The sequence below is a fragment of the Lissotriton helveticus genome, chromosome 1_1 (genome assembly GCF_964261635.1).
Source record: "Lissotriton helveticus chromosome 1_1, aLisHel1.1, whole genome shotgun sequence".
Taxonomy (NCBI): Eukaryota; Metazoa; Chordata; class Amphibia; order Caudata; family Salamandridae; genus Lissotriton; species Lissotriton helveticus.
The window spans coordinates 1,897,710,397-1,897,737,868 of record NC_136057.1 but is presented as its reverse complement, the minus strand read 5'-3'; positions in this window follow the sequence as shown (position 1 = coordinate 1,897,737,868).

Here is a 27,472-nt window from a genome sequence, read left to right as displayed (position 1 = left end):
AATATAGTAGTGTTCCCCAACTGGGGTTCGTCCCCTATTGCACTGCCTTCTGTCCCTATAAAAAGGTTTGCATCGAGTTCATTAGTGTATTGGGCTTGGGACAAAATGGCCGCCTGTTGAGGAGCTCCGGCCGGGAGCTCACGGTCTGTGTTTGCCGCGCCGGACCTTTTAACCCCTAATAACCCCTTTTTTACACTTTCTCCTCCTGTACCCAGACAGCGGACATGGAGAAGACATAGCCGATGCCTGGTGGAGCCGCTTGGATCGGCTATTAGGGAGTCTGCCCCGGGTTTCCCCCGAGGCCATCTCCTACCCAGCCAGACATTGGGGCATAGATTTCCGCACCGCTGATGCCTCTCGTTTGGATTCTTCCACCACACTCAGAGCTTACTCTCCTCCTGTACCTATCCAGCATCAGTGCTGCTCCGGCTCTTCCATATGGCTCCGGATGGTGTAGGAATACTTTAAAGCATGTTCTTACCTCTTCCCAGGACAGCGAGATGTCTTTGCTGATGCCCTGTGGAGTCGCCTGGTTCGGCTATTTGGGTGTCCGGCATCAGTTCTCCCGCGACCGTCTCCTACCCAGCTGGACATTGGAGAAAGACATTCCTTGTCCTGCTGCCGCTGCTGTTCTCTACTTCTGCCTTGGACCGAATTGCCGCTGTTGAAAGTGGGGCCAGCCTTGGTGCAGCTTTGCCCCAACCAGCTGCCTGTTAGTCTTCACCGCCGCCTCTATGCCTCCAATGCTGGCTATCTTCCTGGATTTGCCTCACCTCGTCATCGACTCCGGAGACCCCAGTGAACATTTCCCAGGTATGGGGGCGCGGGAGCCACAACCGGCTGATTGTCTTCAACGTTACACCAGTGTACCCGGGCCTACAAGCCTCCTCTCCCTTCCTGACTTTGTTTTTTGAACTATGTACCCCCCCCGACTTCTTCTGGTACTTTAATTCATACTCACTGGGTCACTCTCATGGACTTCTTTACTTTTTTTTTTCTTTTGCCCTGCCCGCCATTTTGCTGTGGTTCTCTGCCGCTTTTCTCCGGACCCAGACCCGCCATCTTGACGAGTCCCTCGTCCTTTACCCTTTTCCTGCGTTTCCCCCTTGACGATCCTCAAACGTTTCTTCCTTTTTCTGATTTGCCTTTTCTCCATCCCCTTGTATCGCTCCCACCCTCTTTCATTACGCTACATTTGTCCCCCTCTACCTTCTCTACCCCCTTTTGTTTTTCCCACCTCCCCTGTTAATTTCTGTGCAATTGTCTTTTACGTTATTGCTCTTTGACTGTGCTCTTGGCGTTTCCACATGTTATCATTATGCAACTTATTTAATCTTGTAACTCGCAAACTCGCTGTGTTGTAACCTTTTGTAAAGCGCTCTCATACCTACGGGTCTATCCAGCGCTATATAGAACTCATAAAATAAATAAATAGTGTATTTATTTTTCAATGGTGGTATTGGGTATTCTTCATCCCACCAAACTTGTATTCAAAGTTGTTGATATCACACATTTCCAGATTAAGAAACATTGATCTTTAATTTCCCATCCAATCCCAATGCATTTTACGCTGGTATAGCCCTTAGTCAGGGGATAAACAATCTGATAAAAATGTAAATGAGGATCAAAACAAATAACAGCCATCCGCCTGATCTAAGAACAGTATTTGTTTAACAGACAATATCTCAGGCACTTTTAAGCATGCATATACCCAGTGGTATAAAAGGTCAACCTGTTACAATGTTTATGTAACCTCAACAAGAAAAGTGTAAAAGCTAAATGTAGCTCAAGCTCTATAGAACACAGCTATAGCTGTGTTATACCATAACAGATGTGTCAGCTGGTATCCATGGGATAGGAACTATGAAAAATATGTCTCTGTGAAAATGCTCTGTGATACATGCACGTGAAACATGCTCAAAAGCAAAACTGAAGTATCCAAAGTGAAATAGCAGAAGTCATGTATAAAAAACGGATGTATGTCAGTACAACGCGATCATTTTGATCGCGGTACTTGACAACGTAGCTTTCACAACGCAAGTCGTTACAACGACTTGCGTTGGAGGGCGCTGGATTGTGGAATAGTTTAATTTTCTATTCCAACTCCAGCCCACGTAACAGTAGGGAAGGTGTTGGAATAGAAAATCAAACTATTCCTTAAGCAAGAGCGCCATCCAGCGCAAGTCGTAGTAATGACTTGCGTTGTAATGGCAGCATCGTAAAGGACACGCGGTGTAAACACCACGTTGTAAAGGATGTTTCCCCAAAAAAACACATGCACTCTCACATTTAAATAAAGTTGAGTCCTGTGTAGTAATCAGGAGGCTCGAACATGACCAATAATCTTTAAATCCAAATAAAAACCGTGAAAACTGGAACGTGATGGGACAATAAAAAAAATAGTGAATCAAGAAAACCTTAAAAGAAAAGAACGCCTCATTGTAAATACAGGTTTGTTCAACAAGCTACTGTGGTTCACTTACGGGAATCTCCGGTCGGAAAAAAAAGACACGTCAAACACAGTACGGAGTCAGCTTTGTTAGCTGTTACAGAAGAACTTAGAGCCTCCATGTATGAGGGCAACTTGACGGCACTCATTCTGCTTGACCTTAGCACAGCCTTTGATACAGTCTTGCACAGTATTTTGCTCCATCGGCTGCATGAGATTGGTATCGGAGGCAGTGCCCTCAACTGGCTATCCTCTTTTCTGAGCGATAGGTCATTTCAAGTCATTGCCCCTCCATTTTATTCTTTGACGCACTCCGTGCGCTATGGAGTCCCACAGGGGTCTGCTCTGAGCCCTACATTATTTGTCATGTTTTATTTATTTATTTATTTTATGAGTTTTATATAGCGCTGGCTAGACCCGTAGGTATCCGAGCGCTTTACACATTTATGTTCGTCCGCTGGCCTTGCTGGCCGACACCGGTAACTTGCAGAGGGTATCGTACGTGGACAATATGCAACTAATTCTTGCTCTTACTAAAGACTCCAGTCAAGATATCCACCCATAGCTGGGTGGATGGAGGCACATTTTCTCCAATTAAATTAATCTAGATTCACATCAGTGGGGCAACAACTGGTGGCCAACAATTCTGGGCAACACCCCTATGCCCAAAACCACGGTGAAAAATCTTGGTGTAAGGATGGATTCCGCACTTTAGTTTGAATAACAGGTTAAGTCTGTGGCGGGAACCTGTTTCGGTATTCTGCACGGACTCAAACCCATTTGATCCCCAAACGCGCCAGCTAGTTGTTCAAGCCACTATCCTGTCTAGGTTAGACTATTGCAACAGCCTCCTGCTAGGGGCCAATAGGTCTGTGATAAATAGGCTTCAACGTACTATGAATGCGGCAGCAGGCATTCTATTTGCTCTGCCCAAGTACAGCTCAGTTTCAGGGGTACTGTGTCAACTCCACTGGCTTCCCGTGGATTAGTGAGTTAGATTCAAAGCGCTTTGTGTTACTCATTAAGTTCTGTCAGGCTCCTGCCCTGTGATCCTACAAGACTTGGGTCATCACTATGTTCCATCCCGTGCTCTGCGCTCTGCCAATCCTAATCTGATGCATGTGCCTCGCTTCCGTAGAGCCAGAACCGGAGGCCGTTCCATTAGGGTGTTGGCTCCTACCTTAAGGAACTCACTGCCTCTTGCAATCAGGAGGATTTCTAATTATTTGATGTTTAGAATGGCAATAAAGACATGGCTGTTCCAGTAACTTTCCATCTCGCTCTTTTTTTCCCTTGCTGCTTTTGAGCTCTAGGACGTCTCTTTGTTGAGACAGCAATGCGCTTTACAAATTGCATAACATAACATAACAAAGCGCTTCAACTATGAAGTAGATCAGCTACTCCATTAACCAAAGTACTAAATACTTCCGGGTGACTAAACATAGATGAAGTACTATCTTAGACTGTGAGGGCGATCTTGCCAAGGGTTACCTAGCATCTACAGCAGGGTGTTGATCATGCAAATAACAAAACAAGTGACTAAATGTTAAGAAAAGTGACACCCAAAATGTTATTAAGGTGAAAAGTACCCATCATGTGATTCCAGTGACCCTAGTTAGAATTCGGATCAAACATTGAAATAAAAGCGATGTGTGACACTAATATCACAGTAAGTATTTCTAAACACACAATGGTGGCAACCATCTTAAAATGTGCAACACTGCTAAAGAAAAACATATAATCTGTGTGTTGAATGACAGGTTTGAAAAGCTGGAAAAGCAGAATCTAGAAGGTAATACATTAATGAACCCCATGCAGGTTAAAGGTAGCAACTGATTTCATCCTATCATTTAGGCCATTTGGCATTAGTGTGACCAATCTTTTTATCCAATACTTCTCAATTTGAAGGAGGAATTTCTGGTTGTCTCTTCCTTGTCTAATGTCCACCGTTTCCAAAATCATGAATTTTAGTAGACAAATATTGTGAACATGCTCAAGAAAGTTTGTAGCAATCACTGATTTCAGGTTTCTAGTCCTTCTATTACTTCTGTGTCTGTTCAACCTGGCTTTCATTTTTCTTTCAGTTTTTCCTATGTATGCCAATAAGCATGGACGTTTAAGAAAAGACACTACATATGTAGAGACACAGCTGGCTGTAACTTTTAAGTTTATTTTATTTCCTTTCCTGGGATGATGAATCCATGAGCCTCTGTTGCAATTGTCACAGTTGAAACAGGGGACAGTCCCTTGGTATGTCTTGTTCAACATGAGAGTGGATTTTCATGTAACCCTTAATATTTGTAAGGTAGATGGTTCTTCAATGTATTTTGGTGAAAGCTGTTATAATGAAGCAATATGTTGCGATCTGTTTCTTTTCTATATCTGTTTATTTTTTAATTTGTTATTCTCCTTTGAGATAAGGACTTCGTAGAATGCGAAGCTGGTACTATTGAAGTCATAAGTAAATTGAATCCTCTCATTGATGGTGTTAAGGTCATTCAAAGCTACTGTTACTTCCTCTTTTGACCCTTTCCATAAGGTAAATATATTGTCAATGTATCTCACAAATAGTATTTGTTTTCCAGGTATCTTTATAAAGGACTAGCAGCCTGTCCCGACGTTGTCCGGGTATGAATTGCTGCCGGCTAGTAGTATATTGTTTTGTAGGATTTCGTTTTGATAGCATTTCTTATCTGTGACAGGCCTGTGAAACGCTCCGATTCACAGTGCACTGCTGATGCACTTAAGAGTGCGCGTTCAGTAGTGTGTGAACTCGAGTTTCCCTACTTTATTTTTCCTTGCAATATTATATAGCGCGAACTCGACAACATGGCATGAGCACAATTTACATTACAGAAGAACACATTCATTTGTGGTAGGCACGGGGAGACAAAGCGATTTGCCTGGAATCACAGGATGTTGAGCTGATTACGAGATTCGAACGTAGTTACCCAGCTCTAAAGTTCGCAATTCTAGAACTTGTGGCAGGAGGTGTGTCTAAAATTGTATGTCGGTGCTGGCCATCAATGAGAGAGACCTGTGCATTTTTCAAATCGGTGGTGAAAAAATATGAGTATGTTGCTGGAGATGTGGGCCGCCGTGCCACCAATGTACTTCCCGGGGGAGGGTAAACCCCCATTATTCCGCAACTTTCTTTCCGCATACCATCACTCAGCATACTTTCATTACGAAAGTACCATGATTCCGCAATGCCATTATAACGCATGGCATTACATTTTATATGCTTTTACCACGCATACATTCACAACGAAATTCGTTGTAAATGCATGAATGGTGAAAGCATGTTTTTTTTTAATGTTTGGATGAGGTAAGTATAGGTATAGGGGTATACTGAGAAAAACCAAAGGTGGTGATGGACGGAGCGTTGACAATACAAACACTCACCCCCAGTCAACTGATCTGGGTTTAATCCATCACGTTCTTTAGCTCACTCCGCCACCCCAGTTCAGACATGGCTATATGCAAATCAGTCTGACCCTGTGCCTCATGGGAACAGTCCAGCCCGAACTGCCAAGTCATGTCTTCCCTGGACCGGAATCAAGCTTCCCAGGACCGGTTTCTGGCATTACAGCCGTCTTCAGCCTGGCTTGCTTAACTCCAGTGGCAAATGGAGCAAGGGACTCACGTCTGAGCATACCCTGCCAACTTAGGGCGAACAAAGAAAAAACAAAGGTGGTGATGGACGGAGCCTTGACAATACAAACACTCACCCCCAGTCAACTGATCTGGGTTTAATCCATCACCGTTCTTTAGCTCACTCCGCCACCCCAATTCAGACATGGCTATATGCAAATCAGTCTGACCCTGTGCCTCATGGGAACAGTCCAGCCCGAACTGCCAAGCCATGTCTTCCCTGGACCGGAATCAAGCTTCCCAGGACCGGTTTCTGGCATTACAGCCGTCTTCAGCCGGGCTAGCTTGACTCCAGTGGCAAAGTGAGCAAGGGACTCACTTCTGAGCATACCCTGCCAACTTAGGGCGAACAAAGAAAAACCAAAGGTGGTGATGGACGGAGCGTTGACAATACAAACACTCACCCCCAGTCAACTGATCTGGGTTTAATCCATCACCGTTCTTTAGCTCACTCCGCCACCCCAGTTCAGACATGGCTATATGCAAATCAGTCTGACCCTGTGCCTCATGGGAGCAGTCCAGCCCGAACTGCCAAGCCATGTCTTCCCCTTTTGTATCGCTTTATAGGGGTATACTCCCAATGGAAGCGGAGCACCTCTCAAACTCCGAACTTACCTCAATCTACCACTCGAACTTGTCGCTCACCTTGGACCGGCAGGCACCCCTGACATTAAAAAACCCCAGAAACACCCCCTCTAGGTCCTGGTTCACCACTGACATTAACGAGGAAAAAAGACACCTCAGAACCGTAGAAAGAGCTTGGAGGAATAATCCCTCCTCCCTCCATCGTGACCAACTCAAGGAAGCACGTAGAAACTACAATAAACACATCAAGAACAAAAAGTCATCTTTCTTCTGCTCAGCCCTAGACAACGCACAAAAACGTCCCAATGAACTCTTCAACATCATTAGGAGCCAAACATCCAAACCGGCGACATCCAACATGGCACCGTCAAAATCGCTCTGTGACAACTTTGCTAGCTTTTTCAACAAAAAAATAGCCAAAATAGATCTTGCACTCTTCACAGACCCATCCACCCTCACAGGGACCGTGTCACTTGCAACAATAAACAACTCCCCAGTTAGCACGCCTATGCTTTGGTCCTCCTTCCGCCCCATCCAGGAAGAAGAGTTGATCAAGCTGATAGCCGCTGCTAAACCCTCATCTCACTCCCTAGATCAGCTATCCTCGAACCTTGTGAAAGACTTAAAGTTCAGCCTAGCCCCAATCTGGTGCAAGATAATCAATAGTTCACTGAGCACGGGACTCATGCCCGACTGCCTCAAAGTAGGTCAAGTTACCCCATTACTAAAAAAAACAGGCCTGGACACTGAGGACATGAACAACTTCAGACCGGTATCAAACCTTCCGCTTTTATCCAAAATACTTGAAAGATGTATCCTCCCCCAGTTAACCCAACACCTAGAGAACATCAAACTACTAGACCCACACCAATCAGGATTCAGAAAGGGATGCAGCACCGAAGCTGCAATCTTAAACATCCTAGACGATCTTCACATGTCTCTCCACTCTGACCAATGCAGCCTTCTCATTCTACTTGACCTATCTGCCGCGTTCGATACAGTTGACCACACCCTGGTTCTCAAAGTCCTCCAGGAGCAAGCAGGCTTTGAAAAGACGGTACTAAAATGGTTCTCCTCCTTCTTTCACAACCGCACACAAAGAATAAATATCAACAACTTTGAGTCTGACCCCTGGCCTATCAGTAGAGGAGTCCCACAAGGGTCAGTACTCTCTCCTCAACTTTTCAACATCTATATGGAACCCCTCACCACACTTCTAAGGAAGTCCAACATCCCCTTCCACCTCTATGCGGATGATACACAACTCTACCTGGAAACCACCTCGATCGAAGACATCCACAGACTGAATGGTACGCTCAAAGAGGTCCAACTGTGGCTGTCAATGAATCACCTCAAACTCAACCAAGAGAAAACAGAAGTTCTTCTCATCTCGAATAGAGACAAAAACCCTCAAGTTGAAGAATGGCTCAAAGCCATAGACGCCCTCAATGGGACCCTTACGCCAAAGGACTCTGTGAAATCCCTAGGGATTACCCTCGACCCTAAGCTGGACATGAAAGAACACATCTCAAAAGCCGCAAAATACGCGTTCTTAAACCTGAAGCTGCTGTACAGAATAAAACCCTTCCTCCCGCCAAAAGATCTCAATAAGGCCATGCAGGCGTTGGTGCTTTCCAGAAGTGATTATGGAATCGCAACTCTGACCGGTTCAGCAAAATCTCACTTAGGTCCCCTGACCACCACCCTCAATGCCGCAGTAAGAATGGTCACAGGAACGAAGAAATTTGAGCACATCTCTCAGTCACTCAGGGAACTGAAATGGCTTCCTATTGACCAACGTGCCAGCTTCCGCACAGCTTGTCTCATGCATAAAGCCTTGCACACAGGCAAACCCGAATATCTGGCCGCCAAACTCAAAAGGGCAGGTCAGTCCAGGAACCTCAGAAGCTCCAACACGCTTCTACTCATCCCTCTGAAAGCTCGGAAACTCAAAACCGGAAATTAATCCTTCGCGGGTGATGTGCCCAAGATTTGGAACTCCATACCTCCTCACATCAGACTAACCTCCTCCTTCCCGAAATTCAAGACACTCCTCAAAACTCTCTTCCTAGAGCGCGCTCTACCATAAAGGGTAACGCAGAAAGGTCTCGGGGAAGGTTTACTATTGAATTCCCTCCAATTGGAGATATGTTTAAGGAGTAAGGGTGGGTTATGATTATGTGGTTCAGGGTTATTTAAAGGGAGCAGGGTGGACACCCGGAGCTGGAATGTACAGAACCTGGGAAGATAAAACAATGAAATATTGGGCAAAACACTCGCTTTTTTTCCCCGTAATCCCGCACCCCGCACACGCCCACGCCCCAGCACACGCCCACAGCACACGATATGAGACATGGCATGAAGGGCAGAACGTACCACACGCCCCCAGCGTTTGTCACGCCCCCAGCACGCGCCCACAGCACAACACAGACACGCCCACAAGGGACTACTTTGCTGGCATGGTTCTTTTACCTTTTATATGTATATGGTGGGCGTCTGCATAGCCTATGTCCTTTTGCTGCAACTGCCCTTTCCAACGCTGTATTGGGTGTTGTGATTGGTGCTGTGGTTCCTGAGATTACCCGCCTCGAATGTTTGGGCTCTCTCTTTATTACATTAGTATAGATATGGTTAATTTCAAATTTGTGCATGAACCAACTTGCATATGCTGGAACTGCACAATTGCCCATAGATGTTCTGGTTAGTTGTAAATAAAATTGATCATCCCAACTGAAATAGCTCTGATACAGCATAAATTGTAAGAGTCCCATTAAGAATGCATTAATGTCCTTGTCCAACTCTGAATGCATTAGGAAATATTCAATAGCTTTTATGTCCAAATCATGGGGAATTGAAGTATAAAGTGATTTTACATCAATAGTACATAGTAGAATCTGTTCATCTGTGTCAATATTATTCTGATTGATTTTCAGTAGAAAATCCGTTGTAATCCGTTAATGTAAGTGGTCATCTTTTGGACGTGGGGTTGCAAGTATGTGTCCAAGAATCTCCTACAGGTTCATGAAGACTACCTTTCATTGACACTATTGGCTTAAAAGGAGGGTTGTTTAAACTTTTGTGTACTTTAGGTAGCATATATAGACACTTCACACACCTATCGGAAATCGAGAGAGAGCAAAAACCATCAATCTATATGTATGGTGTCTCAAAATCCTGAGAGCTTCTTTATGACCCGTAGTTTCAAAATTCTGACAAAGCAGAATAATCCAGCACCTCCTATAGGTCACATAGGTTGGGCAGAAGAACATAATTAGCTCAATAGTTTCTTTTATGTCACAGCAGGCTGGGCACTGCAGCTCATTGACCCCTGGCTTATGCGCTCACTTGGCATTAAAGACCTGGAGAGGCAAAGTTCCATATCTGAATTGCAAATCTAGTTGTCTAGCTGAGGGGGTTCAATGTCATTCATGCTTAACTGTAAGAAAGGCAATTGCTAAAGTTCCATGCTCGACTGACTGTGTAAGAGAGTATCTCTATAGTGCCAATATGCTGTTTTGACAAGTGATTTGGAAATAGCCACAGCCTAGTCCGGGGTACTCCATGGACCTGGGAGGCCAATCTCTGTCAGTGTACCCATCCCATGATTAAGCCATAGAATTTCTGCAAAAGCCCACTTAAGACAACATTTCATCTAGTCCTTGACGATAGACAGATGATTCCGCGGTAGCCCAGATCCTCCTCCAGTAAAGTAAGGGACAGTGCTAGTCTGTCAGAGAGGTCTCTAATCCCAAAGTCCAGCCTAAGTGGAAGCAGAGGAGTGCCTACAGGTAGATCCACCAACTGACGCATAAAGTGAGTTTCCACCGCTGCCAATGGGGTTGCACAAATGATGCCCCAAACTCTGCGCCATAGGCAGCTGTCATCAAGGCCTAAAGATTATAAATCTGTATGACTGGCCGGTTCGAACAGTACTGTGAGCTGCGCAGCAACTTTAGAATACCTCCCACCACTTGCTCTAATTTTAATCGTCCCTGCATTATGTGAGCTTGCCACCCCAGATGTTCAGTGTGAAGCCTAAATACACAAATGTGCGCACACATTCTAGGAGGCCCCTGCTAGAGTTAGACGAGTCCTGGTCAAATGCCCAGGAATCAGGACCATGTGCTTAGTTATGCTCACGTTAATCTCCAATCCCTTCATTTGGCAGAAACATTCAAACTGGTCCAATAGCTTCTGGAGTCCCATGGGGGATTTGGAGAATAATAATGTATCATCAGCAAACACAAGGTCAGGAACACTCATGTTTGCTAATCTGTGTGTGTCATTATCACACTGATCTAAGAACTTGGCAAGGCCATTGATGTAGATTGTAAACCGCGTGGGGGGCCAACAGACACCCATGTCTGATTCCTCTGGTTACGGGGAAGGAATCAGTTATCTCACATGCACTACCATGCCTGACCTGCGCGTAGTTGTTGGTATGCAGCCTGACTATGATATCTAGCAAATAACTGGGCACCCCATCTCAGAAATGACCCACCAAATCGTTGATCTTGGTACCAATTCACAGGCAGAACGAAGATCTACAAACATGACGTAAAGTCATCCCCCTCCCAATGTAAATGTCTTCCAGTACAACATTTGTAAACTGGACACTGATCAATTGTACTTGGGAATCTCTAAAGCCCAGTTGGAGGGGTGTCAGAATTTCATTGACAGGTATCCTGTAGTCTACCCAGGATAACCTCACTAAAAAGCTTCTGCGTACTTACTGGTCGATAGTTCGCAGACAAGTCACATGAGCCCTTTTTAGGTCTCTCCTGGCGTTAGCAGCGTGCATGAGCTGCTCTCGCCATGCGAGGGCTTCTTGGAATCAATACTAATTCCGAAGCTTTCAGCCCCGCCCATATTTTTAATTTGCTGGCGTCATCCTCCATGCTAAACGGTGGTTCACGATTGAAAAGGAGGCTTATTAGTCCCTCCTTGTTACCGCCCTGTCCACCTAGGCCCCGCCCACCGGGATTGGATCTCTCACTTGCGGCGTTACACGGTCTCCTTCATTAGCTCGGACACACTCTTTCTTTGTCATTGTGAGCATGGGCCGCCTGGGTCGCGCTTGTTTTTAGGTGTGTTTGGAACAATCTTAAAAAGGTGACCATGTTGCAGCGGAACATTATGACTAATAGGTATGCTAAGATTGTGTAATACTCCATTAAAAAGGTATTTAAACTTTACTCCATTGAAGATATTTCTGTATTTAAATAGTTGTGTACATATTTTTATATCCTTTTCCAAACCATCTCCCGAAAATGCATTTGTTTGTTGGAGGGTGCCATAAGTGTGACTTTAAAAGATATTCGGTTTATGAGATGCGTGTGTAATTCGTACCACCCACAGTGACAATAGGTGGTCAAGCATTCTTTGTGGCGTTGTCATTCACTCTCACTTCCTGTCCTTACAGTATTTTCTTCTAGCTAGTTTCTTCCGGGTTACGTTTCGAATGGATATATACGATCATTTCTGGGCTAGTCTCTTTGGTCCGCTGATGCTGGCAAGATGGTGAGGGTTTATGGGTTTCCGCTAATCAGTGTGTTCAATATCCACGTCCATTCTCCCTCTGTAGCAGGTGCCTTTCACATGAAAGCCCCACCACATGTTCTCTACAGCCCCTGCTCTTTTTTGTGATAGATATTGTGAGGGCAGCGTGTCTCCATCTGTCGTTTGACTTAAAAGCAATACTACAGATGATTTCCCCGCATTGGAATTGGCGGAACCTGGGGGCGTGGCTTGGATGCCGCGCAAGATGGCCGGCTAGGTACGGAGCTCCGCCGCATCGATCACCTCACAGCGTGTTTTTCCGATGTAAACGGGACCGCTACTGAGCACCGTCGCCGGATTTGGCTTGCGGAACGTTAGCGGAGTCGGCGGAGCGGCTTTACAGCGCTTGTGGTGCCGTTTTCGCCCCTCTCCGCGATGTTTTCCCAGCCCCTCACGGAGCCGCCATTTTGAGGCTCTTCCGAGTCTCGGAGCCTCTGCTGCCAGGCGCTGCCACTACACGACGTGTCGCTGGACACCAACGACCTTTAAGACGCCGACTTCATTTCAGGGGTGAGAAATACATATAATGTGAAAGACTCTTTTACTGCATTTTTCTCTCCTCTTCCACATTGGAGGGCACGACCAATACGCAGTTTTCACGGCGCGTCACCCCCTGACAGCTGTGTTTTTCATATCCTAACATGCTCAACGCCCTGAAATCCTTTTTCTCCTAAGTGTTCTTCCTCATGGCGCTATAATAACAACTTTCTCTGAGACTCTTTGCTCATTTTTCATGCGCCTCAGCTACTTCAGGATGCCCTTCCATATGCTCCCATTCTAGTCATCCTCTCTTCTGTAATCACTACCTATTTCACTCTAATTCCCTGACGCTTTCTCAAATCAGTTACTTCTTGGTGCTTCGCCTCTCTCTGGAGATATTTCTGGAACATTTCAAATGCACCTTTAGTTGTTTCTCAGGGAATTGAGATTACGTGAAGCGCGATCAGTCATTTCTACGGTCAGATTACGCAAACCTCAATTTGTCTTCACACCATCGGGGAGTGCTTCAGGGGCTTCTTCATCTGGTACAAATAAAGCCAAATCATCTATGAAAATGACTTCTCAAAAATCATCATTGGCTCATACCAATACCAGTAAGCCTTCCCCACCTGCTCCAATGGGCAAACGCCTTAAGCAAAATTCTCCTACGCCAGAAGACAATCCTTCAACTTCTCCTACTGACCAAATTCTAGAGGAGCTGCGAGCGCTGCGCCCATTTATTGAGAAAACGAGTACAGATATGCAGCTTTTAAAAGATAAATGGGAAAATATGGACGCCCGTCTTTCTACTGTTGAACAGCACCTTCCTGAAGTTCAATCCAACACACAACGTATAGACACTTTAGAAAAAACTGTCCTCTCACTGCAAAAGCATACAGAAGATTTGGAAAATCGCAATAGGAGGAATAACCTCCGTATTTACAATTTGCCGGAAAATCTTGAGGGGGACAATCCAGTGTCTTTCTTCACCACTTTCTTGCCGAAACTTCTGGACCTACCACCGTCCACCTCCATTAGTATACAAAGAGCCCATAGACTAGGTGCCAGAACGGGCTCCTCCTCAAAACCTCGTGGAGTCATCATCTTATTTCTGAAATACACAGATCTCCTATTGATTCTTTCAGCTGCGAGAACTAAAAAACAAGTGTCTTGGCAAGGTCACCGAGTATATCTATCTCAGGATGTTTCTAATGTCACTGCCTCCAGACGTAAAGAATTTCTGGCTATGCGTCCTTCTCTGCGCTCCCTGGGAGCAAGATATGGCTTGTTTCACCCTTGTACTCTCAGGGTCACCTATCGCGACAAGACTTGGTCATTTCAGGAACCTGGAGAATTAAGAAACTTTCTTCTTCTACACAGTGAAGAAGGGATGGACGCCTCCTCTTCTGCTTCGAACAGTGGCTGAAATTGGACTTTTATTGTCTACATGCTTGTTCTTCTAATGGCTTCTCTTTGACTTCATGTACTTCTCCATGCTCCTCATCTCAGTTTTTACATTCTCTTTTTGCGTATCCTTTCCCTTTTGTCTTTTTCTTGCGTCTCCTATATATCTCTAATTTCTTTTTCTAATTTCTGGACCTGTACTTCTACGTCATATGTTCTGTATGTTAACAATTTTTCCTTTTTCTTCCCCAGACGGATATATATCGGATACTCCTTTCAACATCTTGTCCCATCCCATGTTCCTTTTGTGCGGTCTCGATGTGGTTTTCCTCCTGATCCTGGTCCGTACGTCTTGTAACGCATCACCACCTCCCCACCTTCCCTTATGTATACTTCCCCTTCAGGTATGTTTAATACAGTCATCCTTTTGGATTTGCACTGTCTTCCATGCCTTCTCTCTTTCCTTCCTTCTTCCTCCCCCACTGATCTTCTTTCCCTGTTCCTACCCCTCTCCCCCTCCCTTTTCCTTTTTCTTCTTCCTTTTCTACCTGTTCTTCCTACTTCCTTTTTGAAGAGTTTTATGGTTACTATTTTTCTACAGTTTGAATTACTAGATGTACAGTATGTGTTTGCAATTCTCGGTTTTGATCAGTTTAATAAGCTTTCACCTTCAAAGTTGTTTCATGGAATGTGAAAGGATTTAACCACCCTATCAAAAGGCAAAGAGTACTCTCCCACCTCTCATCTTACAATCCAGATATTGTCCTTATTCAAGAAACCCACCTATCTGATATTGAATCTTTAAAGCTAAAACGATTGTGGGTTGGAACTGTTTTATTTTCTCCTGCTTCTCAAAAAAAGAATGGGGTGGCTATTTTGATTCATAAACGACTCCAGTGTAAAGTAGTTCTAGAAGAAAAGGATGATGAGGGGCGCTGGGTTTTGGCTAAACTAATAATTAATAATATCCCAATTACGATATTCAATGTTTATGGCCCTACATGTTTTGACTCCTCTTTTTGGCCCTCCATTACAGCAAAATGTATTCAATATAAAGACGATTCCTTTCTATTAGGTGGAGATTGTAACCAGATCGTGGACCCATTTTTAGACCGTAGATCCTCTGTTCGTTTTTCCCCTCACAAACCACATAAGCAATTCCTTGACACTATCACTCAAATTCATCTTGTAGACTCATGGAGGCTCACTCACCCAGATGTTATGGATTTCTCCTTTTTCTCTCCTCCTCATGCTTCTTTCTCCCGCTTAGACTATATTTTTCTATCTTCATCTCTTTCCCAACACCTTATCTCCTCTTCTATTGAACCGATTGTTATCTCTGACCATGCTCCTATTATCACTGTTTTTGACCTTCTTCCTCTAACTCCTAAATCTTCTCGCTGGCGTTTTAATCCTTCTCTTCTTGTTGATCCTCTTTTTTCTTCCTCTTTTCGCTCTTTCACCTCTGAATTTTTTCACCTCAACTATACACCTGATACCCCCCCTCATATTCTTTGGGATTCTTTTAAGGCCACAGCCCGAGGTTTTATTATTGATTTTGTCTCTAAAAAGAAGAAAAAATTCCTTCAAGAACGTAAAGTTACCCTTGCACATATTAAATCGATGGAACATCATTTCTATACTTCCTCTACTAAGATTATGTCTCCTGAATTACTTAAAGCTAAGATAGCCTTTAACAAGCTTACCACGGACTCTGCTTCCTCTTTTCTCCTCCGGAGCAGCGCGCGATATTATGGAGGTCGAAATAAATCAGGTAAATTATTAGCTAACTATTTAAAATCCCGTAAAGAACGAACTAATATTGACTCTATTTACTCCCCCACTAATACTCTTCTTCATACCGACGCAGAAATTTTAGAACAATTCCACTCTTTTTATGAGACTTTATATACTCCGGAAAACCCTCCCACCCCAGAGCTTATTCAATCTTACTTTGACAACATACCCCACCCAGATACTTCCCACCTTAATCTCTCGGACGTTGATTCTGACCTCACTATTTCGGAACTATCCTCTGCTCTTTCCTCCCTCACTAAAGGCAAAACTCCAGGACCTGACGGCTTCCCAGTTGAATTCTACCTACATTTTTCAGACCTCCTCTTACCTAAACTTCTATCTCTCTTTCAGTCTTTTTGTTCTACTGGATCAGCCCAAGGCTCCTTTCAAGACGCTACCATATGCCTTATCCCTAAAGATGGTAGGGATCCTAAGTTTTGTAAAAATTACCGACCTATATCTCTAGTTAATGTTGATTATAAACTTTTTGCGAAATTACTAGCTCTTCGCCTTGACCCGCTCCTACCACATCTTATAGGGAAAGAACAATGTGGCTTTGTTAAAGGCCGTTTAACATCGGACAACTCTAGACTTTTCCTTAATGTTTTAAGTAAAGCCCCTTCACTATCACTTCCCCTTGCAGCCATTTCAGTAGACGCTGAGAAAGCCTTTGACCGGGTTGACTGGTCCTTCCTCATGGCCTCCTTAAAATGGCACGGCTTCCATCCCAAATTTATATCTTATATTTCTTTGATATATTCTATGCCCAAAGCCTCTGTTCTCGTTAATGGTCAACTCACTTCCCCATTCATACTCCAACGTGGCGTTCGTCAGGGCTGTCCTTTATCACCTCTTTTATTTATTTTAGCGCTTGAGCCCTTCCTTACTTCCATACGAAATAATCCATCCATCTCTGGTTTCCCGTATGGTAAACACCATCTTAAATTGTCTGCATATGCTGACGATATCCTTTTATTTATTTCAGATCCGACCACCTCTGTCCCCGCTTTATTAAACGAATTTGAGAGATTTTCCTTGGTCTCAGGTTACAAAATAAATTCTGACAAAACAGAGATCCTTCCTTTAACCAAATTTTGCCTTCCCCACTTTTTCACAGCCACTGGCTTTGCCTGGAATTCTACAAAAATTAAATATCTTGGTGTTCTTTTCTCTAGCTCTATTTCTTCGTCTATTCAACTCAACATGAATGCAGTCATCTCTAGAATAGACTCATTACTCACTTCTTGGAATCCACTATTTCTCTCCCTGGTGGGGCCGTCTTGACTCCATCAGAATGATGATTGCCCCTATTCTGATCTACTTATTGTCCATGCTCCCACTTCGTATTCCAACCTCATATTTCCGTCGCATTGATTCTGTGTTGTCCAAATTTCTTTGGAAGCAGAAAAAAGCTCGCATATCGCTTTTACACCTACGTAAATCTAAACTTAATGGTGGCACCAACTTTCCAGACTTTCGCCTCTACCATAAGTCCTTCTCCCTTCGACAAGCCTCCCGTTGGTTATCTCAGGAACCCTCCCCTTTTTCTCCCCTCTGGCTTTCTGTTGAACAGGAGTTATTGCTCCCATACTCCTTCCAAGAGGTAATTCGCTTCACCTCTAAAGCCCCATGCCTTAATCCCCTTCTATTCAAACATACTTCTTCTCTTCTACGCCCTTTAGTCTCCCCTACCTCAGTATCACAGGAATCCTTCCTACTATTGCCTATATGGTACAATTCACTTCTATTAATAAATAACAGACCTATTGCATGGCCCTCATGGAGAGCGAAAGGTATCATGTGGGTACATCATCTTTTTGATGGTTCATCCCCTTGCTCATTTCCCAAATTTCGCTCCCAATTCCACTGCCCTCCTTCTTTTGCAAAGAAATTCCCTATCCTTATGGAAACCATTCTAGATCGTTATTACTCTCTCCCTTCTGAAGACCTATCAGCCTTCCTCATGGCCTCCTTAAAATGGCACGGCTTCCATCCCAAATTTATATCTTATATTTCTTTGATATATTCTATGCCCAAAGCCTCTGTTCTCGTTAATGGTCAACTCACTTCCCCATTCATACTCCAACGTGGCGTTCGTCAGGGCTGTCCTTTATCACCTCTTTTATTTATTTTAGCGCTTGAGCCCTTCCTTACTTCCATACGAAATAATCCATCCATCTCTGGTTTCCCGTATGGTAAACACCATCTTAAATTGTCTGCATATGCTGACGATATCCTTTTATTTATTTCAGATCCGACCACCTCTGTCCCCGCTTTATTAAACGAATTTGAGAGATTTTCCTTGGTCTCAGGTTACAAAATAAATTCTGACAAAACAGAGATCCTTCCTTTAACCAAATTTTGCCTTCCCCACTTTTTCACAGCCACTGGCTTTGCCTGGAATTCTACAAAAATTAAATATCTTGGTGTTCTTTTCTCTAGCTCTATTTCTTCGTCTATTCAACTCAACATGAATGCAGTCATCTCTAGAATAGACTCATTACTCACTTCTTGGAATCCACTATTTCTTTCCTGGTGGGGCCGTCTTGACTCCATCAGAATGATGATTGCCCCTATTCTGATCTACTTATTGTCCATGCTCCCACTTCGTATTCCAACCTCATATTTCCGTCGCATTGATTCTGTGTTGTCCAAATTTCTTTGGAAGCAGAAAAAAGCTCGCATATCGCTTTTACACCTACGTAAATCTAAATTTAATGGTGGCACCAACTTTCCAGACTTTCGCCTCTACCATAAGTCCTTCTCCCTTCGACAAGCCTCCCGTTGGTTATCTCAGGAACCCTCCCCTTTTTCTCCCCTCTGGCTTTCTGTTGAACAGGAGTTATTGCTCCCATACTCCTTCCAAGAGGTAATTCGCTTCACCTCTAAAGCCCCATGCCTTAATCCCCTTCTATTCAAACATACTTCTTCTCTTCTACGCCCTTTAGTCTCCCCTACCTCAGTATCACAGGAATCCTTCCTACTATTGCCTATATGGTACAATTCACTTCTATTAATAAATAACAGACCTATTGCATGGCCCTCATGGAGAGCGAAAGGTATCATGTGGGTACATCATCTTTTTGATGGTTCATCCCCTTGCTCATTTCCCAAATTTCGCTCCCAATTCCACTGCCCTCCTTCTTTTGCAAAGAAATTCCCTATCCTTATGGAAACCATTCTAGATCGTTATTACTCTCTCCCTTCTGAAGACCTATCAGCCTCGTCTTCCTCTCTACTCACTGTTCTTTCTACAACTCCTAAAGCTTCCATCATTTACCGGTACTTCTCAGCCCCCAACCCAGATCGTCTCAAATCAAAATTGGAATTGTCTTGGGAAACGGATTTACATTCTTCATGGCCGACTTCTCTTTGGGACAAAATATGGGCCAGATCCTTGAAGATTTCCCGTACTGCCTCTCTCACTCAATCCCTATTTTTCTTTTACCACAGACTATACCTTTCTCCTCTTTCTATCTCTCGTTTTCAACCAGATTCTGTATCTACTTGTTGGACCTGTAATGCTCCCTCTGCAGATCTTTTGCACCTCTTCTTTTTCTGTCCTTCAACTCGTATTTTCTGGTCTCAGATATTCTCTCGCCTATCTCGTATTTTTACCATCTCTATTCAATTCTCCACTTCTTTTGTATTTCTTGGTAGCCTTTCAGAAGATTTAGTTCTCCCCCCACATTCTCACGGTCTTTTTGATCTTATGCTGGCTCTTGCATTACAACATATCGTCTCTAATTGGAAATCTTTGAACAAATTGTCTCTAAATTGTTGGTGGAATCTTGTATGTCAATCACACAGACTTGATGTTGCCTTTGCTTCCTCCTGCAAACCTTCCCGAAATGTTGAACTTTACTGGCTACCTCTTACTCTATACTTAGATCAATCTGCCAAAAAGATTTACTCTCCACTTTCTTCGGATAATTTCAAACCCCCCTGAACACATGTACTCTTGCCTGTAGTTTTATGATATTTTTCAGTTATGATATTTTTCAGTTTTCATATTGTAATTATTTAGCTTTATATTGGTCTCCTTTACTACATGTTCTTCATTCAAGTAATTACTGAATATGATGGTTTTTACTGTACTTTTTGATTAACATTTACTGTATTTTCTATATTTACTTATCCATCTTCTATGATAAATACCATGTTTTCTTTCCCTCTCTCCTCCCTTCCCCCTTCCTCCCCTCCCAAATAATTCAAAATGCTTTGTTTTTCATTGTGATATTGGCTGCCTCTATTTACTTTATTCCATTGTATGCCCTTTTCTCATATTTTGCTGATGTCACCTTATTGTAATATCTATTTTCCTTTAATAAAGCTTTCAAACATAAAAAAGGAATTGGCGGAACCTTGCTTCTGTTTTCAATAGAACAATTACCGAAAAGCATGGAGTACCCTTTAATGGCAACAGAGTAAAATAAATGAAGGCACTGGCGGCAGTTTCGAATTATCGTTTATTTGAAGTACACTACAAAAATGAGCACAATAGAGTTTTGATCATACTTGCTGGAGTGTGAAAACGTTATTGCAGTGTTGAGGATTCCTTGATTGAGATGCATGCTCAGGCCCGGACTGGTGCTTTCGGGCACCGGGCAATCCCCCGGTCGGCTGGAGGGGGTGGGGGGCCGGTTTTGGATCAGGGGGCCGGTTTTGTGAGTGGGGGCCGATTTTCGGTCCGACCCGACGGGTAAAGCGTGTCAGTGTCACTGTGTCAGACAGTCTGACACTGACACTCTGTACCGGTCGGGTCGGACCGAAAATCGGCCCCCAGTCCCCCCACTCACAAAACCGGCCCCCTGATCCAAAACCGGCCCCCCACCCAGACAGTACTGTACTCACTCAGAGTCCCGCGCCGCCACTGCAGCAGGCAGCAACAAGCCTGATTGTCGACCTTTGCACTGACGTGCGGTGCAACCTAAAAAAAAAAAGCGGAAGCGTAACGTTGGAGGAGAGGGAGAGGTGCCTGACTGTGTGCAGCGCGCAGTTATGCCCTGCCTCCTCCGGCGCGTCTGCGCGCCGCCTAGGGTGCTGTCTTTCGCGCATGTGCATTGAATGGGGGCAATTAAAACTGCGCAGTCAGTGTGCAATACTACAGCAGGTTGCAGGCCCTGATCACGAGAGCCAGCCAGAGCCAGGAGAGGACCGGAGCGCCCACCATAATTTAATTTATTGTACTGTGGTGGGGTGGCTAGGCTAGGCCCGGGGCCGCTGGCACGCTGTCCGCCCCTGGAAGTAAGCAGCCCTCCTGTCCTGTGTCTGCAGACTGCCACCAACAACACGGGCCGACCCGTGACGGCGTGACAGTGAGTGAGTAAGTGTATCTGGACTGTCTGTCTTTAATGCAAACACTCATGACCTGGTCCTTACCACTCTCACTCAGGTCAGGTCATGACTGCGTGGCATGGTCATCACAGCATCGGACACTGCAGGGAGACTGCATAGCAGTGAGCCTCGACCCCGTGCAGTGCCCGTCTCATTGAGCCCGCCGCTGCTGCTCGCACCGCCATCTGTTGCAGCCCCATTTGGTGTCTGCAGCCTCTCATGAAGTAATGCCGCTCGAGTCCGGACCGGGCCCAGCTGCTGAAGAGAGTTTGTTGCCTCAAGAACATCATGAGGCTGGCCTGTAGCGTGGATTTCTCTCTCTGCTTCAGTTTCAGGTAATTTATTATTCTAGTATAGTTAATTATTTTAGAGCGTCATCATGTCACTGCTGACTGACTTTGCGCCTGCTCCAACTCTGCTCACTCACTGCTCAGGCGAGGCTGCGCTTGGGAGGGTGCCTCGACGAGTTTCGCACTACTGTTTGATTAATTTGAAAGGACAGTAGGTCACGCAATTGAGAGCTTTGATAGTGCACACATTTCCAGAGCTCATGTGAACCCTTTAAAAAACGTTTGTAAGCCCTGACGGTGACTATGCTTTACTTGGCCAGTGCTGACCTCTATTGTACCCGAGGGTCGAAAAGGTCATTTGTTTGTGTGCGGACCATCATTTATTCTAAAAATCTAGAAGAGGGTCTGCCACAAAGTCTTTGCTCGGCTTACCTAGATGGTTCATTCCTACCAGGAGGTGCCCCTTACCACAGAGTGTGTTAGTGGTAGGAATAACATCTCCGTGTTGCAAGATACACGACTGTCTGTCCTGTTTAGTTTTCTTGATAGGACACTAACTTTGTTACATTGTTCTCTTTTTCTGTAATGTGCCGACATATTTTCATTGCATATCACAACCAAGCAACCATCGGAAGTGTTCTATATTGCTGTGATATGTACACACTTGATTAAGTCTCTAAAATTAATTGCACATTCCACAGAAATGTTTTTAAAAATGCTCTTATCTGAAATGTATACAGCATACGTAAAAAGCTGCGCTCAGAAATAGGATAAGTATATCAAGGACTAAGTGAGCTGCATCAGTCTTTGTAGTTTACTCATACTAATGCTGCTTTTTAGTGATTCCTGACTCGCATGACAGGGCCAAGAGACTCAATTAAAATTACACATAACAAGAGACCTGCGTGTGGGAAGGGCTTTGCCTGCACTCGATCCTCCTTTTGCTAGGGTCGTCATATTAGCGTTTCTCCCTAAAAGACCAGTGTGTGGTGATATACCACTTGCTCTATGCTGCCTCTTGTGGGTCTTGGTATGTTTTAAGGCCTTTACTGGGTAACATAACTTTTCTGTTAATTCTGATGCCTACGGGAATTAGATGACTCCATGTAAGTAGAGACACAATGCTCTAGTCCTGTTAGTTCAAATGAGCCGCTCCAGGACTGCAATTCCCAGAATGTAGTAGATTTGTTGTTGAATGAAAACCTACAACAGAAGCAAGGCATCCTTGGTAACATGGGATTATCTAGACACCGTACTAATGTCTGTCATTGGATCCCTGTTTTCTCATCTCTAGCTGGATTAGGGATCTCTTCTCTATATACATGATGGGGTAGTAGGACATGGATCTGGCAACCTGCAGTCACAGAAGCAGTGTTTATGGATACATAGAGCTGTCGGGAGCGCCTGGAACCCTACCCCTCATTTCTCCCTTCAGAAATATGCCAGTCGGCCCAGGTCCAACGGCAACTACTTTACTTTCAGCACTGATCCACAGCATCACAGTCAACAGAGCCTTTAGTTCTGTGACAGGCTGCCTGCGGCTGGTGTAATCTGGTGCCTGCTGCAGGGCTGGGTACGTAGGCACCTCTCGCCAAATGGGGAGGACTGCTCAGCTAGGGTTAATGGTTTTATTTAGGTTTGAGGCTGCTATTTTAGTCTTGAAATAACAACATGCAGTCTGGCTGTGACCTATGTGTGCCTCAGCCTCACTCTCCGGTGTAATTTCTAATTATATTGCTTGTGAGAAAATGTCACTCATAATCGTTGAATTGTCACTCATAATTACATTGAAATTATGAAAATGTCACACATGGCAATCTGAAACCTTGGCAGCTATGACACTGAAGTTGGCGCAATTTATCCAGAGGATTGCCAGGTCTTTGCGAGGCCTTATTGGTGAACTGATAGCACAGGGAGCTGTCGGGCCTGAGTTATCATCCCCTGCTTTAATGCGGTTTCGGTGTGAATTGCAAAGAAAACATCATTTCGGGTGGATGTGTTCAGGCATCTTGTCCTAAGGAGTGTGCTGTGGCAGGCCTCAGAGGAGGGTATTTTGTAAGAACTAGTGTGTTCTCAGCAGGGGCCGGGCCCAGCAGCAGGCCGATTGATCTCACAGGCCCCGCGCTCTGCATGCATGTGGACGAGAGAAACCAAGCGCGGCAACAAGAGAAAGGCCTCTCCCCCCGACCACCTGCTCCTCAGCTCCCTCGTTAAGATGTTCCCCTGTTAGCTGTCTATTTTACTGTCTTTTAAGTCGGAGTCATCACCTAGAGCCTGCCAGTGCCCGGCCGTAGCTGCCAAGGTTTCAGATTGCTATGTGTGTGACATTTTCATAAGTTCAGTGTAATTATGAGTGACTATGTTCCCCTGTTAGCAGTCTATTTTTACTGTCTTTTAAGTCGGAGTCGTCAGCTAGAGCCTGAGCCTGACAGTGCCCGGCCGTAGCTGCCAAAGTTTCAGATTGCTATGTGTGTGACATTTTCATAAGTTCAGTGTAATTATGAGTGACTATGTTCCCCCTGTTAGCTGTCTATTTTTACTGTCTTTTAAGTCGGAGTCGTCAGCTAGAGCCTGAGCCTGCCAGTGCCCGGCCGTAGCTGCCAAGGTTTCAGATTGCTATGTGTGTGACATTTTCATAAGTTCAGTGTAATTATGAGTGACTATGTTCCCCTGTTAGCTGTCTATTTTTACTGTCTTTTAAGTCGGAGTCGTCAGCTAGAGCCTGAGCCTGCCGTGCCCAGCCGTAGCTGCCAAAGTTTCAGATTGCTATGTGTGTGACATTTTCATAAGTTCAGTGTAATTATGAGTGACTGACAGTCACTCATAATTACACTGAACTTATGATGACTGACGTTTTTCTCGCAAGATGACAGCAACATATATCAGAAATTAAGCAACTTCATATTCTATTAAATCAGATTTTTGTACAGTCCACAGCCTGAGCTCGCGCGTTTGTAGGCACTTTCGATGTGATAATGAAGAAAAAGGTGCTTGGTGAAATAAAATATTGCCTAGTGCCACAAAATGTGTTCAGCCGGAATTGATTCCATGTATCGCATTGTACAACTAAGCCACAGTATTGGTATCCCTTTTGCTTTGGCCGGCAGAGCAGAGCTCTGCTCCCTCTGGTCTTGAGGGGTCCAGAGGACCTCGAGCTGAGCCAGAGACAGGCATCTGTCTCGACTCGAGCCTGGCTGGAGCTTCAGTGGCTTGCCCAACTCTACATCATATAGCGCTCACCAGAATGGGAACTTTAATTATATGTCATTAATACACAACAACTCTCTCTTAAAGACATTGAAGAGCTGAACCGGGGAGTTGACACAGTTCACCATCTATTCCATCCATAAATTATTTTGTACACGGATCCCAGTAGCTGCCGCTCCCAATTCACAACCCTACCTTACTGGAGTGGTTGGGCTCAGACACGAGGCACATGATGATGAATATTCATGAGAGCTCTTTACACATGCTGTTTTATACACAGTGATCTTTAAAGCCTGGCTGAGGTTTGCTGCTTTGCCACATATTGTAAAGGTTTCTGGTCATTTCTCCTCAGGAGTACATCACCAGGGTTATTGTTGCTAGGACATGAGACAAGATCCTGTTTATATTCTTTCACTAGGATAAGGCCATGGGACTGTAGGACTCCCACCAATGAAGGTTTGGACTCGACCCCTTGGATTATAGGCCTCAATTAATGGAGGTATAGAACTCTAACCATGAGATGACTTAATTTATAAGATTCAACTAGTCTATAGATGCTAGAACTCCCCACCAAGGATGTGGCCTAACGGCTAGAGCAGTCGACTTCGAAGCTGGGAAACTGGGTTCGAGTCTCAGCAGGGACGCTCAACATCCTGTGATTCTGGGCAAACCACTTAATCTGCCTTTGCCTAACAAAATGAATGTGTCCATCTGTAACACAACTGGTGCTCATGTAACTTGGCTTATACCTTCGGGTCGAGTTTGCGCTATATAAAATAAAAAAAATAAAAATTAAAAAGAAGGAAGATAAGACTCAATCCAGGACAGAATTAAACTCCTCGGAGGAAGTATAGACCTCAAACTACAGGCAAATGAGATTCAAGTCAAGCAAGGAATGACTCACACCAGTGGAGGTGGGTCTATCATAGAAAACTGTGGCAGAAGGATCTGAATTGAAAAAAGCAAGCGCTCAACTGATGGAAGGATATGACTGAATTAGAGATCCAATGTTATTTTATGTTATGTTACCTAACGGTTGCACTTGCTAGACAGGAGCAAGCCACTGAAAGCTCAAACCAGGCTTGAGGTAAATGCCGGCTCTGGCTCAGCTCGGGTTCATCTTAGAATCTTGAGCCCAAAAAGAACGAAGGTTATGTGTCCTAGTGGCTACAGCTGACAACCATGTAACATGAGGGGGAACAAGGTTTAAATCCTGGCCTCAGCTCCGCATTCTGTAAATCTGACAAATCTACCTGCAACATTTAAAAAACAGCATGCAAGGTGGTCTTTGTCTGTTGTTAAGCTTTCACAAGTGCGCACTATCTAAAACCGCCGAAAATAAAATGTGGACTGTGACTGTCGCCCACACGCTAATCTCCTCTTCCAAGAATTAAGGACAAACCATTAATCTTTGATGTCAGAAAGAGATACCCATCAAGTGGCTGAACTGCACAGTGGGAAACTCGAAAATCTGCTATCAACCCCGGCTTCCGTGGTTGACCAAACAGTGTAATCCTGAGCAAATATTTTGCCTCAGAGCCTCCTTTTTCATCATTATCACATATCAGAGCAGCTTCAAATAAGTGTGTTTGGGTTGTGTGCAGTACAAAAACCTCTTTTGTGATTGATTTAATGTTACTCTCTGTATGATAAGAATTTAGGCCACATATAGGGTAGAAATGACAACTCACTTGCTTCTTAGTTCACGAATAGCATTTTTAGCATGGCGTGGGCAGGAATATTTGTAAATTTCTGTTTAAAACCTTTTGCTTGCAATAAATACTTCTCGATGCAGAGATACAATCTGATGGACTAAGGTGAAACACTCAATATTAAAGAAACACTTTTTTTTAAATTTTGAAGACAACTTATATTCTAATATGCTGTTTCTTGCATGATTTTCAGGGCTCAGCTCGCACATGAGCTTTTACAGCCAGAGCCCACCCTTGGCTTGGCTCTGTCTCGGCTCTCCCTGTTAATTTCTTTGCTCGCCCGCTTCTAGTACTTGTAGACATATCACAGTAGAGTGTGGATAATTTGACCTTCCACCTAACCTGTGTTAGTAGAGTCTGCTAATCCACCTGCTTGGGTTATTGGTAGATCTTGTTAATATGGGGTGTGTCTGTTCTTTCCTATGTGTTATTGGAATGCTTATAAAAGTGGGTGTGTGAGGTGTATGGGTTTGATGGCATTGTTGAGAGTTTTCATGTTAGTTCTAAAGTTATAATCAGGCTGCTGGTTTGGGGACCTATATATATATATATATATATATATATATATATATATCTCTATCTCTATCTCTATCTCTATCTCTATCTCTATCTCTATCTCTATCTCTCTATCTCTCTATCTCTCTATCTCTCTATCTCTCTCTCTGCTCCTTTATCCCTCTCTCTCCTCTCTCTCTCTCTCTCTCTCTCTGCTCCTTTATCCCTCTCTCTCTCTCTCTTAGCTCTTTATCTCTCTCTCTCTCTCTGCTCCTTTATCCCTCTCTCCTCTCTCTCTCTCTCTCTCTCTCTCTCTCTGCTCCTTTATCCCTCTCTCCTCTCTCTCTCTCTCTCTCTCTCTCTCTCAGCTCTTTATCTCTCTCTCTCTCTGCTCCTTTATCCCTCTCTCTCCTCTCTCTCTCTCTCTCTCTCTCTCTCTCTCTCTCTGCTCCTTTATCCCTCTCTCCTCTCTCTCTCTCTCTCAGCTCTTTATCTCTCTCTCT